Below are 19,100 nucleotides of genomic sequence, written 5' to 3' on the forward strand. Positions count from 1 at the left end.
TACTGTGCTGTGTAGGCATACAGCTTCAGGTAGTACTACAGTTCATGCATGAGTTGGATTCACCAGCAGTAACACTCAATAAGCATACATGTACTGCTTTAACCTACAGTGGGACACCCCAGTCAACACCAAGGGACTATGTCAGACCGTATGGCATACTGCTTTTTCTGCCTAGCGATTGCATACACATCTTTTGCTGGGATCACAGATAGGACACATAATACCATGACTGAAACAGTTTCCCACTAAGCTATCACACATATACAGAACTCTGACACATTCACCAACACATTCACCATCACACTCAGTCAACCTCACATAGCAATTATTGCAACAAGTACATGTGGGTGTGTATCGCTTCATAGGTAGGTAATAGGCTATTGGCCCTAGGGCCTATAGAGGTCTAGCCATATGTTACCCTGGCCTTTGACACACAGGTAAGTATGTTTCACATGGCCCTGTCAAGCAGAGCTACAGAGGTGATTCCTGGGGTGTAGTTCCTATCTCCCATACATTCATCAGGATTATTTCTGACAACAGCTAATTAGGGGCTTTGTTTGCTATTGATATGTGGTTTGTTCCAGAGTATGGGATGTCTCTGAGATGGGGATCTATCCCTCCAGCATGTGCTGTCTATTGAGGTCACAAGGTTTAAGTCCCTAGAGTATGTAGCTTGTAGGGATTGTGATCTGTCAATGTGGAGTATGTCCAACAGCTCTGGGTTTGACATAGCTTAGTATGTTAGGCAGAGGTCACCTCTGTGTAGGCGTTATGCAACACAGTCTAGCTGTGGGTTTGTGAAATGGTCTACATAGGGCATCTGTTTGAGGCCAGTATTACTCTTTGTGAGGTATGTGTGTATCGTTTCCAGTTGCTGTAGATGTCTTGGGAGGTACACACCGCATGGAGCATTGTACTCAATAATGGGATTTATATGTGATGAGTAGAAGGGAATACGGACCTATATTTCCCTGGATGACACACCTTTTGTGATGACGTGTGCCACGTAGACAGTTGACATGACTAGTGTGGCACTGTGATTATCAAAGGGGTGACTACTGTCCACCTGTGTCCCATGGTCTCTTATCACACCTTCGGTGTTAAGTAGACTACCACCTATGTGGTAGTTCATGGGTACAAAGTCTTTGCAAGACGGTATGCCAATGCAGTGTCAACAGTAAGCTTGGGTCCATGGCTTTGTCACCAGGCATCTGTTGCAGTAAATATGACCCTGTCTCTCTCTCTCTAAATATGTATACATATATATATATATATATATATATATATATATATATATATATATATATATATATATACATATATATATGCACACACACACACATATACATGTAAACATCCATTGGTGTACATGTAGATATACATATAGGAACATATACAGTCCACTTTTAATGGTGGGGATATCAATTCTGCAAAGGTTGTGAGGTATACCATTATGTCATAATATTGCACAGTGTTGTGTGGAATGCACTGAATGTGGTATCAGCCCATGTAGCTTTAGCAGGCCTCACTGGCTGCAACACTACAAACCTGACAAATCATACCCACAGCGTTTAACCACCACATGTCATATAACAGCACTGTATGCTGTCTTGTTTGCCACACACTACAATCTACATAGACATATGCACATAACAACCTTCAACAACATATATATGTCCACCCTTCACAAACAGTTGCAGTATGTCCCTTGCTCTATGTACATGTACAGATGCTAATATATCTGACACAGACAGATCTCTCCATATCTGTGTGCCATACACACACAAGGTCCACACTGTTGTAAGTTCGTGTACCTCACGGCTGACCTGTTGGGCCTTGCTGCAACATGAACAGGCATCACATGTGAGCACACGGTAATATTAGAGGGTGTATATATAGCTGTCAATGCTAGATTTACATATTAGCGTGGTACAGCTGTTGCCAATGTTAAGCTACACATTAATATGACTATCATGCATTTGTTACTCTGCCACATCCATGTTTATATAACCGTATGTGCTACTACCACAAACAGACATTGTACACACTACTGTACAGAACACAGATAACATGGATCAGATGTTTGACATTTAATGCTGAACTACATATGTCACAGTCACATCCCACTGCACACAGCTACACACTGATATCTCCATGCCAGTAGTTATGCAGGGCATCTGTGCACAGATACGTACTGCTGCCACATATGGGTGATTCAAACTATATAGAGTACTCTTCATAAACATCTACTACATGCCAGTAAATACATAGCTGTTACATACGTTACCTTTGTATGTGTTCATATTCCTCTGTTTCGTGTGCTTTGTAATAGCTTTTATTTTTATAGCTTATGATTTACTGCAAGATATATTTTTATTTCAATATGATTAGTCTTCTTATCAATATATTGTTACTTTTGCAATATTATTTTTTTAAATATATTTTTCTTTTCAATATGAGATTTTTTTTTTGCAATATATTTTTCTTTTCAATATACTTTTTTTCAATATATTTTTTTTCAATATTTTTTTTCAATATATTCTTTTAGTTTTTCTTTTTTTTTTGCTATATATTACTTTTTCTTTCAATATATTTGTGGTTTATATTTTTTATTTTCTCCTGCAGCTGTTGGCTGCATCTGTACGTCCGTCTGTCTCTCTCTCTCTCTCTCTCTCTCTCTCTCCCTCCATACTTGCAATGAAGTGATTGCATGTGTGGACAGCAAGTACAGCCTGCTTTTATAGGCATCTTGCACCAATTGGTGGCCACCATTTGGCAATTGCATGCAGCCTGCTGTGTGGTACTTGCAGTACTCACTTTCATAGCAACCCAATACTATAAATTGCTAAGTCAGGTAGGCATAACCCTTTCAGCTTTCCAAACTGGGGACCATGCTTGTTTGCTGTGGACACCGTTGTGTAAGTCAGAAGGTTGGTATACTTCTCATATCTGATGCTAGGGGCGTAGCCAGTGATTTGAATGTTGTACTCAGACCTGAATGTTGCCACTTACAGTACACAGTAGACAGTGTAGAAGTGTACTCACCCCTATAAATGCTAACACAAGATACATGGGAGTATGTATTTTCTTTTCTACTTATACAATTATCTGGCATACATATGTAGTTATTGAGATGTTTTCATTTGGCACATGAACTGTTTGGGAACTGCTGTACTGTGGATATAAATGTACCCACACTGGCACAGTTTGTGCTTTTTCATTTGTTGACATTATCACAGGATGCTCATGAAAACTGGACAATTCCAGAACTGAGTATGCCTACCTACATCCTTGCTGTACCTTGAACACACTGGTATTTTGTACATTTGGGTGGGGATTGTCCTGCTATGATACTGTGTGGGGGTAGTAAAGTGCTGCTGTAACATTATTTACTGCTAGCATGTCTGGTTCTCTTATCACAGTCATGTAATGCAATTCCACAACAACTGCTGGTAAAGTTCCACAGAACAGGTTTTGTGTTATGGCATTCCTATCTTTCCTTTACATTCACACATTCTGATGCATGATATACATATTTCGGCTACAACCTGCTGTATATCTACTGTGGCCTAGTGGTACTTCATGCAGATTAGTGTGTCCAGGGTTCGAGACTGACAGTGGTGTTTTATTTTGCTGCTGAGCAGAACAAGTCCCCTCATATGCAGGGTGACTAAGGCACTTTTAAGCAGTTGTAAGCGGGTTTGAGCAGGTTTGCATGAAGCTTAGCAATACTAAGCTAAGCGCACACATGCGCACACTCGCTCAAACCCACTTTCTACTGCTTAAAAGTGCTTACTCCTGCTAACCCCCATGCTCATTTCTTTGAAAGAAAAGAAAATGGGGAGATAGGAAAATGGTGAAAAAGGGGCACAAAGAGGGAAAGACAGTAGGGAAAACAGCTCAGGATGTGCAGGACGGGTGTAGGGAAGGTCCATAGCTGCCCATTTATTTAACAGCAACAGCTGTGCATATACTAGTAATTTGGAGGGAAATTTGAAACCTTCCACCACCTGAGAGAGGGGTAAGGACAACGAAGTATGTTGTACTGCCAATTGAATTTCAGTTTCTGTGTCCAGCAGACATTTGTGCAAAATGGGCAGCTATGTATGGGACATAATTTTTTTGTGGGAGCAGATTGCCCATTTTTTTATTTTTTTTTCAGGTGAGAGTGGAATGTGGGGTAGGGGAAGTAGGTATATTTTGGGAGGTAGGTTTGGGAGGTAAACAGACAAGACAAACAAGATGCATACAGGGGCGGAATATGACACATGGGGTATGTGAACACCATTGATGGGGAAGGATGTTTGGAAATCGCAAGCCCATGAGTCCACAGATGGCAACAGTGGAACTGAGATCCCCACCCATGGGCAGTCACCACTGCACCGTCACAGCCCGGAGGGTGGCTGTGCTGGGGGCTGCATAGGAGGGGCAGGCTCACCCGTGAGTCATGCCATTTTTGCCTCGAGCTGGCATAGAGGATCAGTGACTGAACGCTCAATCTCCCTATGCACCACAGCCCAGACCATTCAGAGGGTGATAGGTGGCCCTCCACCAGCCACGCTTGCAGGGGGGGACGAGCCCCATCCCCTGCAGCACTTCCACCCAAAGGTGGCACAGGGCCAATGGAGGAGGAGGTCCCTGGCTGGGCACCGGACCTGCTGGTGCCAGGTGCCATCGCCAGCTGAGGTGGGACAGGTGGGTCCGCTGGGGCCGGTCTTCCCATACGTTCTGTGTTTAGGAGAATTTAATGACAATATGGGTTGGTAACAGCCAACAGCATTCCAAATTAGTTGTAACAGCATGCAGTAATATTCCCATTAACCCAACACACCTGAGTTCAAACAGTTGAACAGCAAGCATAACACATGCATATATAGAACAACAGTGGATATTGCAACAGCATGCAGGATTGATTGGCGGTAACAGGCCACCAAGATTGTGGTGTCTGAACAGGGCACATGCATCAAAGTAAATGCAGATGTTTATAAACCAATAGGACATATGTCCCAACAAATGTTTTGAGAGTACACATACCCATTGAGGTGTGGAATTGCATTGTTTATGCACATACAGTAGGGTGTAAAAAGATACCTCCATTAACAACGTATATGTGCTTATAGTTTACACTACATTCCTATTGACTTCAGGTATATCTCCCCTACATGTATTATTACACTAGGCAATGTCCATTATGTTGTGAAATGTGTTTTGCTAGTTCCTTATATACCTGACCTGTATCTGAAATACAAACTGTCCAGGATGCAGATGTTACTGCTACGTATTTATATATTTTATTAATATGTCTACATATCTGGATGTGTTCAGGTGGCATCAGTTATATTTTAACAGGCCCCTACATTTCTAGAAGCACACTGACATTTCTGGTGAACACAATAACAAGCTACTCATGTGCCAGATTTCTGTACATACCAGCCTTGAAACAACAGTTGAGGACTGTATATATGCTTAAGAGATACTGGCACTCCCTTCTTCCACTTTCTATGGGCCTACCCAATTGTGGGTTGACAGCGCTTAATGCAACACTACTATTTCTATACTGCAAGAGTACATCAACATTTCGAAGAAAGTGACACGGACACACTACAGGAGTTATACCTTTATTAATTACATTGCACACTTTTCTAGTGGCTCTCTCATTTATTTCATATTACAGTGCATGCAGACAGCTTATTCAATATGTATTATACCTTCATTTATGGTTTATGACACTCTTTTTCAGGTTCTCTCACTTATTTTATATAACAATACATGCAGAGAAATAATTCTGGAATTATTAGACCTTTATTAATGGGTTACAACACTCTTTTTTAGGGTCTCTCACTTATTTTACATAACAGTACATGCAGAGAAGTTATCCAAGAATTATTATACCTTTATTATTTGGCTACGACACTTTTTGTCAGGCTCTCTCACTTATTTTATATAAATGTACATGCAGAAAAATTACTAACCTGCCTGGTGGCTCAGCCTTAGCAGCCTATCTGCATAGGCTTGCTGATTCGCAGCACAGACACTCTCTTCAGGTCTGCATGGTGGTGTCTGACCTGCTCACCAGTCCGAGGAACGCGTGTGGCACTGGTGAGTTCATGTGCAAGACGGTTCCAGGCTTCCACTTTGGATTCCGTGCCCTGGAACTGTCCCTGCAGGAGTCTAGCATTATGATGATGGACGAGGAGCCAAACCATCACTTTTGACTCCTCAGTACCCCACTGTTGTGCTCGGAAGCGAGAGCCCTCTCCGACACCAACCATTTCTGCCTGCAGATGGGAGCTACAACCAGTTATGGCAAGTATTCCCGCCTATGGAGCTTAAATATGCCTCATTTCCCACACTTATTTGTGATTGGCCGGTTTTGAAATTTCTCAGCTGAGTGCACACCTGCTTAGCACTGGGTAGACTTTGATTAATATGTACATGTGTGTTGACAGTCCATGAACATCAAATGCTGTCATGGCTTAGTGGATCAGTACTGTGATTATGGTGCACACTATCCTGGGTTCGAGACCTGTTATTGCTTTTTATTTTACTACTGGCCTGCCCGGTAGGGGGTGTGGCTGTGTTTAGTGGACTTTGCTCAACTTTGCCCAATGTTGCTCTACGTTTACCGACATTGCCCGACATTGCTCGACATTGCGCTAGTTAGCGCGGTGGCAGCCACGCGTAAAACATGTTTTGTTTGCACTAGTTGTCGGGATGCACAGCTCTGCGCAAAGCTATTACGCTAGTTAAAGCACTACTAAGCTATGAGCAATTATACTTAAATATGCTTAATACAGGTAAATTTTGCTTAGCAGTGCTTCACACTGCTTAAGATACATTATGTATGACTTTAACAGTATGGGTATCCATTTCACCTTCTTATATATATATATATATATATATATATATATATATATATATATATAATATTGTTCACTACTACATAGCCCATTTCAATGCATTGTACTAATATTGAAAAGGTAAATGTCAGGAATTAATTTTATGCACAGATTTACTATAGAAAATGGGAAGGGGAGTGATGGGACTCGAACCGGGAATGCCTCCTCTATGTGTGAAGGCTCTACCACTACACTATTGCTATTTAGCTTAATTTGCATATAAGTGGTTTATTATCCTCTTCGATGTCTAAACTGCTAACTGTAGCTAAGCAATGGGCACACACACGCAAATACGGATAGCTATATCGGGAATAATTAAAAAAAATTGTTTTACATTTTATTTCATCTGTACAGGGGTTTTGAATGTGGGGGAGTGTAGTGTTGGGGGTATACACATTTGAGCGGACTCGCTTATATCTGCTGACATTTGCAGATTTAGGCAATTGCAGGGGCGTGGATATTTGGACTGCTCGGCAGTCTGACATGCCCCCTGCACTCCTACATGCTCCGTATTAGCCTTGGAGTTGAGTCAGGGCGCCCTCATGAATATGCATGGTGCGCTGACTTCATACTCTTAGGCTGCCGTTTCCGAGTAAGACTTAGTCTTACATGGAGGATTACTGAATCCCCCCTAAGTCTCTAGCCAATGGAGAATTTTAAATATTATTTTAACATCATCTGGTAGGTTCTGAGAATGCAGCCAAGCAAACCTGAAAACCATACCAGCGCCATAGCCCTCAAAGAAGTATCAACAGAGTCATACACACACACACACACACACACACACACACACACACACACACACACACACACACTGCAAACAATGATTTGTGACTTGTGCAACAGGATAAATTAAGATATTTAAAGCATATTTTTCTTCACAAGAAGAAACTGTAGATAAAAAGTTCTTCTTACTTTCACAATATGTCAGAATAAACTTTAACATATGAGCCTGACAATTTAAAATTCTGAAATACAAAGTTGCAGATGTATGCACTTTTTCCCCATACCTATCAATACTCTTCCCATCTTTCTCAGAAAGAGTAGAATTAGAATGAACTAAGTGCTTAGCAGCAGTAGGATAAACTAAGGCTACAGCTGCTAGGTCAGGTTTGGGAATATTATATAAAAATTTAAAAGACTGAGCAATTTGATAAATCCTTTCTGACTTATCACATGTTGTAAAGCAGAAAAAACAAGAGGAATGGGTGTAGGTTCTGGAAAATCCTTCTGTAACAACTCATCACATTTTTGAGGGACTGAAAAAAAAACTCATTGTTCTACCACTGAAAACACTGGGAAACCCTAGCAATAATCTCAGAGAAAAAAAAATAAAAAAACCCTGACAGGAAGAATCAGAAAGTGAGCTCTTCTCTGAGTCTAAATCAAAAATCCGAGGACAAAACCTTGAATCATACTATGTATCTACCTTTTCTTATTCAGAAACTTGACTCTCTTCAGGAAAGTAGACATCTCTCTTTTCTTTTACCAGAAACTACTCTACATGAAGGATCAATAACCTGATTCAGTCTCTGAGTCTGTTCGAGTAAACTTATCCTATCCAAAGAAATTTGAAATTTGAGGAGTACATACATACCTGTTTTTATGTTTCTTTTTTACAGGAAAAATGGGGCCAACTATGTTACTAATAGCAGCCAATGCTTCCCCAAGGATGGGCACAGCATTCTGACACAACAGTGAAGCCTTTCATTTCATCTCCCAGAACTGACAAGAGTAGTTCTCCCTTGCCAAAATTATAAGCAGACATCTGAGGGGAACCAAACAGCCACAAAGGATGTGGCTAACCCCTAGTCCATAGTCGGTGTAGATGTTACACCAGAGGGATTTGGGGTAAAAGATGAGTGGTCAGAGATGCAAGAAATGGCTACAGCAGGGCCACCCCCTGCATCTGAGACAAATTGCTAGCCTGTTGTGGTGGCAAAGGCTGTTTGTTTAACTTTTTCTTTTTGTGGCTGAAAGAAGTACCAGCCATGGGAGTGACAATCTGTTCCATGGTCAAATGAAAATAGCACCTCTATCCTTGGGAAAACAAGTAACAATGTCAATAAACCTACCAGCCCAGCAGCTCCACATCATAAAAATAGACACAATTCTTCATAGAAAATATTTTATCAGTAACATAACTATTTTAAATTACTTTCCTGAAGAGGAAAGTAATAAAACATCAGTAACAAAAGTAAAAAAAAAAATAAGAAAATGGAAAGTTTTCTCCCCTATAGGGAACTCAATTGCCCACCTATGGAAAGCACAAGCTGACCATCGATCCTTAATAACCTCAGTGTGCACTTATGTTCTTGATTTAGTCCAATTTTGTTTAGAAAACAATTATTTCAGCTTCAATGACATGGTTTTTCATCAGATACAAGGTACAGCCATGGGTGCCCCATTCGCACCAATGTATGCTAATATATTCATGGGCCTGGTTGAACAAGAGTGTATCTATAAAAATGAATTTGTACAGAAATATGTTAAAATATATTATAGATACATAGATGATTTGATTTTTTTATGTGAAGATGGAATTAATAATATAAATCAATTTGTGAAAGAAATTCAACAAAATAGGTTCAATATTTCTTTTGAAGGATTACAATATGGACATACAGTGAATTTTTTAGATATTAAGTTAATAGGACTAAGTGGTCACCCAATAATTACTAGTATACATAGAAAGTTTGGTATGCCACATGACTTTTTGAAGGCTACTAGTTGTCACCCTAATCAAACTATTCAGTCTTTGCCATATGGAGAGTTCTTAAGGATTTCGCGTTTATGTAATGATGATAAAATATTCATACAAGAAATCCAAACAACAAAAGAAATGTTTTTGAGAAGAGAATATGATGCTAGACTGCTTGAACTAGATATTAAGAAAGTAGTAGAATCAAGATATAATTCTCAGAATACTGGTCAGGTTGGTTATGTTAACAAATATTATACCAAAAATAAAAATAATATAAATAACTTGGATAAAAATATTTTCTTAGTGTCTACTTATAATTTTTTTAGTAATGACATTAAAAAATGTATTTTGCACTTTTGGGAATTTTTAAAAAATTTTGGGGAACTTAATAATTTAATGGAGAAAAAACTAATTTTTTCATATAAAAGAGGTAGAAGTTTAAGAGACATGGTAGTCCATACAAAATTTTCAAAACCAGAGTGTAAAATATATCATGAAATGTCAGATTTTGGAACATTTCCATGTGGAAATTGCAGTATTTGTAGATATATAAAAAAAGTTTTTACAAGTATTAATAATGTTAGGTTTACGTCAGATGGCATATATAACTGTAAGACACAAAAAGTAATTTATGCTATCAAATGTGGGTGCAATAAGTTCTATATTGGTCAAACAAAAAGGATGTTCAAAGTAAGATTACTTGAACATTTAAGGGACATAAGGAATCAAAAAGTAGAAAGCCCATTAGCTTTACATTTTGGTGAATATCATAATGGTTCCAGTGATAGCTTGCAGGCTACTATCTTACAGCAAGTAGCTGATACTGAAACAAATGGCCATATGGTTGAAAAGTTACTGCTAAGCAAAGAAACTATTTTCATTTTAAAGTATGGCACTTTGTTGCCTAATGGATTGAATACAGAGTGCTGTTGGAAAAGTGTAATTGATTAATTGTATAATTAATTTTAATTGTTTTAATTGATGTAAGTATATAAAGTGTTCAAAATTATGTAGGTTTACTCCTTGAAGGCTTACTGTGGCCGAGGCGCTAGAGAGAGAACATATTGTTTTGTCTGTTTCATCAAGAGAGCTAATAAATCGACTTTATTTTACTGGTCTTGTGGTTTTCGTGCACTCAGTAAAACTCTGAAGAGCTTTGCACCCAAACTTCTCTTTTATTCAGGTGAGCTGGAGCTGCTTGAAAGTTTGGGTGCATGGAAAGTACCCTGAAGCTTTGGAAGCCAGTTGGCTGTTATATACTTGGCAGGATATAATCCATACAGCTAAGGCTATGGCAGCAGTGATCAATATGACGAACAACTGACTTTGTTGCTGTATCTTCCACTCCATCATCTCACCATCATCACTAACGCAAGAGCTGTACAGCAGCTGTGTTATGCTCAGCCAAAGGGACATGTTTTACTGCTTGTCATTGGACATCCACAGATAGGGAGCTATATTACACTGACAAATTTTAGACAAGCATGTGTTTAATATATATATATATATATATATATATATATATATATATATATACATACATATGTGTGTGTGCATCATAAATGTTAATATGATATCAGTCAAAATACACAAGTGACAAATGACAGCACAGATCTGATGGCACTGCAATACTTTGAAGTCTCCATTTGCAAATGGAGAGCATGTAATACAGGATTATACTGGTTAGGCTCATAAGACATAACAGTGAACACTGCTACAACAGCATGTAAACAACACAAGTGCATATATCCTTTACATTAATAATAAATTAATAAAAACTGAGAATAACAACTTCCGTGCATTGTTGCTTGTGTAACATCAATCATTTTATAGAATGTTGGAATTGAACAGCAAGCTATGTTAAGCTACTGGCTACAAACATGTATGAATCCTATGAGCCACTGTGGAAGTCTTAACAAAGCTGGGAGACTCCACCTATGTGAAGTCATTACATCACATGACTGCTGCAATGTATATGAGATAAAAGGGCCTGTGGAAGCTTCGCCCGCTGTAATTATACATGTTATATCACTTGTGGATGTCATTCATGTATAACAGCAGTAGGATGGGGAATACTTACAGTTGGCTAATGTGGGTTTTGAACACCTGACTATATAATAACAAAAGCTACATGATACTGGAAAGTATGAATGTACCACAGCACCACTGGTGCTACAAGTGTGAGATATTTTGGTCTCTAAAGCCATGACATCATTTTCTTGCTGAAAGGGAGATATGTGCCAGAAATCATTGTTATAGGAATCCCCATCAATGCACGTATACAGCAGATAGCTATCTGACAACATTGTTACCTACCTGGACATTCACAGACATACTGGCACAAATGGGTCTAAGGAGTAATGTCAAGTTATAAACTAAGATTACATGGTACCGAACACTGCTCAATTCACATGCACCACCAAGATGTTTTTTTAACAGTTGTGGCAGTGCACATTTGAATAGATGACATCATATTTTTTCATATATTGATTTTCTTCTAAAATGCATGAATGTGGTTGAAGTGCACAGTAACACTACATGGATAGACATACTACATGCATTACAATCCTTCTCTATATAGTATGACAATCAAACACCCATTGACAGTAGTCCATCAATTCTAGATTCAAACCTCCTCCCTAGTTTAGTACAGTGACAACAACCTGCACCACAGGATAACTCATACAATCCCTTTGATGTGGTTCTTTTTTGATAGCATGATATAGGCATTGTATTTCCAAATATATTTATTGCCTGTGAGCAACAGAAATCTATAGGTTAATCATCTGCCAAGCAAAATGTTTTTCCTAATTTGAATTTTACATAAGTGGTGTTGTTACAGACACCATTGTACAGTGCATGATCTACATGACAGTACACATGCTGACATTATTTTCCCAATGTTGGATTTCAACCCCCTGCCTATTTCTTCAAACAATCTATACAACACTATAATAGCTACAAACACCAAAAGATAACTGTGAGTTGTAAGTGCATAGTGTGCAGTTTTGACATACTTATGATCAGTGGGATGGAGAGAAAATGTTTGCACAAAAAGTGGAATAAGGGGAAGGGGCATTCTCTCCCAAGTTAAAATATTCCGCTGAGACAAGTTAATGCAGCACAACTGTTTAACAAGCTATATATAACTGACATTCAAGCCACACACACAATTTTCTCACTGTAATAACTGAACCTCCTACCTATTTAGTTATACAATCTAAAGAACAGAGTATTAGCCAAAATTACCACATGGGAAGTCAGACTCTTAGGGGGACAGAGTGCAGATTTGACAGAATGACCTCATCACTGTATTGCAGAGAAAATGTTTGTGATAAAACTGGGATAAGGTGATGGTGGAATACTCACCCAGGTTATGTTTTTTCACCTAAAATGGTTCACAAGGGCAACTAGCCAAGTACTTACTTATAAACCTGAGTGGAAGTTGCTACAGCACGATTGTTGAGGAAAGCTATAATTAGTTGGTATTGTAGCCACACACAGAACTTTCCTATGGTGAAAATTAAGCCTCCTACCTATCTAGTTACATAGTCTAGAATACAGAGCATTATTTATAAGCACCGCAGGACACACCCTGATTGTTACTGCAGTCAGAGTATTCATTCAAACTTGTAAGCACTTATGTAACACTTCTCAGTGCCCATGCTTGCAGAGGTAGAGTGTGTGCAAGCCAACATGTAGGTCCTTTCACCATGTTTCCATTCCCTACACTTAGTGTAGATTTTTGAATTCATAAATACTAATTAGTTCACATCTCATTCGTACATTCCCAGTGGTCATATGGTTGAACTTGCACTATATCAAGGTAATCATGTAGGCAAGGAAATGTGAATCATGGTAGGAGACGCTGTTTACCCAGAAAACTGTGTGTTGCCAATTGCTTGCAAAACACATTTCTAGTGTCACAAATAAATTAACGTAAAGTTAATGTGCTGGTTTTTACAAAATGCTGTACTTCAACCTTATTGATGGATTACATTTCACAATACACCCACAGTTTGGTGTATGCATTGTTTGTCCCATGATGGTGGCATAGGCATGTATGTCAGTTATTGGTTGCATTACAAAAATTTGTGAAGGATGTAACATATTATAGAACATTTTCTGTGACCATCTGGCAAGTTACTGTTGCATCACTTTCTAGCAAGGTTAGGAGTCTGATGCTAGTAGCCCATAAATGTGTTAAGCCTGTGATATAACTGACCACCTTTCACACAAATGGACATCCAAGAAAGTACAGTTGTGTACACTTACCATAAATGTAGATGTTCTAGTGTCTACACTGTTGCAGTCATGACTGTAGGGTTCTCCCTTGCCGGCAGGCAGTCCTCGGACGGCCAGAATCCCAAAGTCTGGGTCCGGCGTCGGCTGCTCAGCTATGCTCCCTGACGTCAGAGCGCCAGGAGTACAAAGCTGACGGCCGACGCCATGTTCTCCAGTTTTTCTTGCCCCAGATGTCAGGTGTTCCAAAATGAGTAAGATCCCATACCCTTTGCAAATACACCTCAAAAGAAGGGTGAAGAAGGGAGCCACACAAAAGAAAAAATAAGAGGGGACAGGAGGGAGGGTAACCCAGACTGCAACAGTGAAAACACTCGAACATCTACATTTATGGTAAGTGTACACAACTGTACTATGTTCATCATGTTTCACTGTTGCAGTCATGACTGTAGGGTTGAATCCCAAAGCAGAATAAAAGGGAGGTGGTCATAAAGTAGAGGGGGCAGCTAAAAGGCCCTGCAAGACAGCAGAAGCAAAGCCTGCCCTAGACTTAGAGTAGAGAGGGAGATTGTAGTGCTTAGAAAAAGTATGCACTGAACTCCAAGTAGCAGCTTCCAAAATATCTTTGGTAGGAACTCCCCTGAGGAAGGCAGCTGAAGTGGCAGCAGCTCTGGTAGAGTGAGTCCTTATACTCCCTGGGATTTGCTTTCCATGGTGTGAATAGCAAAATCTGATTCCATGAGCAATCCATTTAGAAATGGTCTGTTTTGAAATGGCTTTACCTTGGGAACTTGAAGCATAAGAAACAAACAATTGCTCTGATTTCCTAATGTCCTTGGTTCTGTCCAGGTAAAAACGTAGTTGTCTGTTTACATCCAAGGAATGCAAGATCCTTTCTCCCTTATTTTGAGGACTGGGGAAAAAAGTTGGCAAGTGAATAGTTTGATTTAAAGCCACTTTGAAACCACCTTAGGCATGAAAGTAGGATTAGTCCTCAAAGACACCCTGTCTTGATGAAAATTAATATAAGGTTCCACAGCCATGAGAGCTTGCAACTCTGAAACTCTCCTGGCAGAGGTAAGAGCTAACAGAATGGCTATCTTCCAAGATAAAAAACTTGATGTCAGATGTGGCAGCAGGCTCAAAAGGAGGTAAGGTGAGTGTTTCCAAAACATAGTTAAGATCCCAAGCAGGAATGGGAGGAGATCTAGGGGGCCTTAAGTTCTTAGCTCCTCTGAGAAACTGTCTCATGAGCTGATGGGAAAAGATTGGAGGGTCTGTATTATAATGAGCAGAAATAGCAGAGGCATGGATCTTTATGGAAGAGAAAGAGAGACCTTTATGTAAGAGGTCCATCAGGTAACGTAAAATCAGAGGAATGTTAGGAATAAGAGGATCTGAATCCTGAGCCTGCATCCAGGAGCAAAATCTTTTCCATTTTCCTGCATAAGATTTTCTAGTGCTAGGACGTCTGGCTTCTAAAATGACATCCATAACCTGCTTGGGTAGAAAAGAATGAATCAAAGACCCTGGATTAACCAGGCCGCCAGGCTGAGAGTTTGGACATGGGAGTGCAGAACCTGACCCTGGTGTTGGGACAGAATGTTCGGAATCAGTGGTAATACCCAAGGGGGCTCCAGACAAAGGTTTTTCAGTGTTGGGTACCAAAACTGTCGAGGCCAATTTGGGGCCAGCAAAATTATCATCTTGGACTTGTCCTGTTTGATCTTTAATAGCACCCGTGGAAGAAGAGGTAGAGGCGAGAAGGCATACTCAGAGAGGTTTCTCCAACTGAATGATAGTGCATCCACTTTCCAAGCTAGTCCATGGAATGTCCTGGTGCAAAAAATCTGTAGTTGATGATTGAGGTGGGATGCAAAGAGGTCTATGTGAGGGCATCCCCAGACTGCTGTAATCATCCTGAATATTTCGGTATCCAGCATCCATTCGTGTGGGTCCGACAGGTTTCTGCTCAGACTGTCTGCCAGGAAGTTTTGCTTCCCTGGTAGAAACTGAGCTTGAAGGTCCATTTTGCAAGCTAGAGCTGTGTTCCATAGATTCATGGCTAGTCTGCAAAGGGAATAGGAATGAGATCCCCCTTGCTTGTTTATGTACCACATAACTGTGGTGTTGCCTGTCCGTATCAGTAGCTGTCCTGGTTGTAGAAGATTCCTGGAAGCCCATAGAGCATTCTGAATGGCTAACATTTCCTTTAAATTGATATGCAGGTGCTTCTGATCCTTTGTCCAAAGACCCTGCAGACAGTTGCTCTGAAAACGGGCTCCCCATGCATAATCTGAAGCGTCCGTGGTTAGTATCTGAGTGGCTGGAGGCAGACTGAAAGGTTTTCCTATGTTTAGAGTACATGCCTTGGACCACCAAAGGAATTCCTTTTGAAGACAAGGCAGGACGGTGATCTGTATGTCTAAACTGTGGCAATGCTGAGACCATACACTTTTTAGGTACCACTGTATTTTCCTCATATGTAGTCTTGCATATGGTACGAGAAAGATACAGGAGTCCATGTAACCCAAAGCCTGCAGGAATTTCCTTGCAGATAGCTGAGTTAAAGTTGCCAAGGTTTTGAAAGTTGAAGCCAGCTGTAATTGTTTTTCGGATGTCAGAAATGCCATCTGGGTTGTTGTGTTTAGAAGAGCACCCAGAAAAGTTATCTGTTGTAAGGGTATGAAATTTGACATTTTTATGTTTACAGTGAATCCCAGGAACTTGAGAAGATTTTGAACAAATTCTAGATGCTGGAGTAAGACATCCTTGCTGTCTGCCTGAATAAGACAGTCATCCAGATAAGGGTAAATTTGAATTCCCTTGAGTCTGCAATAAGCTACTACTGGAGCCAGGCATTTGGTGAAGACCCTGGGTGCAGTAGACAATCCAAAGGGCAGTGCAGAGAATTGATAGTGCCACAATCCGGCCTTGAACCTGAGGTATTTTCTGCATTCCTGCCTGATGGGAATGTGTAAATATGCCTCCTTTAAATCCAGAGTTACTATCCATGCATTTTTGGTCAGCATTGGAAGTAGCTGCTGCAGAGTAAGCATCTTGAATTTTGGTATTTCGAGAAAAGTGTTCAAGACTGACAGATCCAGAATGGGTCTCCAAGAATTTTGCTTTCTGGGGACTAGAAACAGCCTTGAGTAAAAACCTCGTCCCATCTCTGAAAGTGGAACCAGTTCTATGGCTTTCATAGCCAAGAGAGTTTCCACCTGGTTTAAGGCCTCTAACCATTGATGTTTTGGAAGATCCGGCCATCCGCTTGGTCTTGGTAGGGTATGAAAATGGAATTTGTAACCTCTTGAAACCACATCCAGAACCCACTTGTCTTGGGTTATATGAGTCCAATTTCGGTGAAAAAGAGAAAGTTTTCCTCCGAGAGGGGCTTCCAGGCAAGAAGTTCCTGCAGCCCAACCGAGGGAGTCATTGAGCCTGTTTTCTATGAGCTTGCGACCTGTCCTCTCCTCCCATAGGGGTGGAAGCAGCCCACTATCTTGGTCTATAAGAGGCTTGCGTTTGAGGCCTTCCTCGGGAGCGTCTGTATCTACCCCTCTGAGGCCTGTCTGAATTGGGAAAGGACCAATTTTTAGTAGGCCAATTCCTACTAAATCTGGGTGGCTGTACTTGCAAGAAATCTTTAACCGTTTGCATGGATTTTGCCTTGTCCTCCATCTTCTTAATCACATCTTCAGCCTTAGGACCAAACAAAACATTATGCTCAACAGGAGCATCCAATAACTTAGCTTTTACTTGATCTGGCAAGTTTTGTTCCTTTAACCAAGCATGCCTTCTAATGACTGTACCAGAGGCAGCAGCCCTACAAGAAGCCTCCAAGGCATCAAATCCACAGTGTAAACCATGCTTCCCAACTTGTTCAGTGGCATGCATTAAATCATGTAATTCTTTATCCTCTGCACAGGCGGAAATGGACGTTAGCTTTTGTTTCAAAACAGACAGAAGAAATTGCTGGTATTTCAGCATATGAAATTGACAATTTAAAGCCCTAATAGATAAAGTAGCAGAAGTGTACAGTTTTTTGCCCCATTTTTCTAAAGATCTGGAATCCTTCTAAGTTGGAATGGGGTTTTTAGCAGTAGCGGCCTTAGCCCCCTTAGGGCCCTGAGAAATGGTTTCAGGATCAGCAGTAGGATTCTTGTATAAAAACTGGTGGGAATCAGGAACTCTATAATATCTGTCTGGCTTAACAGGAGCAGGATGGAAAGGGTCAGGAGTTAAGTTAGCCTCCGAAAAAGCATCATCCACAATATCCAAAATAGGGGGGATAGCCAGGGGTCTATGTTGGGGGAGAAGAAGAAAATCCCTAAGTCTTTTCTTAGATTCCGAGTACTCCTGTCCTTCCCAGTGAAAATGTTCCCTCATTTCATGTAAAGTTTCCCCAAAAGAGAAATCCTCAGGGGGAGAAGCTGAAGGAATGGATTCCTCAGCATCAGAATCCTCATAAGGAGGGAAAGAATATTCCTGGTCAGAAGAAGAAACTGAAGAAACAGAAGCCTGATCAGAGGAGTCATAATACACGTCCTGCCTTGGCCTTTTATCTGGAGGGGGATGTGAACCCCTAATCATAGTAAGTAAGTCCTCCGCCATCTTAAGTAATTGTTTCTGAGACTTGGGTGCCGGATCAGAAGAGGCCTGGGCTGCAGTCTTTGATTTGGAAGGAGTCTTTGCCTTTGTCTTTGGCTTTGCCTTTATTAGAAGATGAGTAGGCCTGAAAACCCCTTTGGAAGCCGGTACCTGCACAGCGGCTCCGGACCCATCCGAAGGAGCGTTGTCCGAAGGTCCTGCAATAGAAATATTCAAAGGCCTAGTTGGCTCCTCGTGGGAGTCCGTTTCGGCCATCGGTTCCGAAATGGCTGATGAAAGGGGCTGCAAAAGCACCTCACTGATGACGGCCGAACCTGAAGCTGGCTCTGCTTGTACAATATCGTCCGATTTGGACCTCGGAGGCCTGTCTTTATCCTTGCGTCGTTTGTGAACTCCGGTAGCTGAAACCGAATCCGACGACATTCTGTAATTGAAACGCCTACCGAAGTAATGAAATGCAAAATCGTACCTTCGTTTAATCGTACGTTGATTGAATCTAGCACAAAACCGAAAACTAGCTACGTCGTGGTTAGGGCCTAAGCAAGGAATACAGTAAGAATGAAAATCCTTATGAGGTATTTGCTTCCCACAAGAAATACAATTATTAACTTTTTCTGACATTGGACTGGAGCAAGAAAAAA

This window comes from Protopterus annectens, chromosome 2.part2 (assembly GCF_019279795.1).
Source record: "Protopterus annectens isolate FY-2018-M chromosome 2.part2, PAN1.0, whole genome shotgun sequence".
NCBI lineage: Eukaryota > Metazoa > Chordata > Ceratodontiformes > Protopteridae > Protopterus > Protopterus annectens.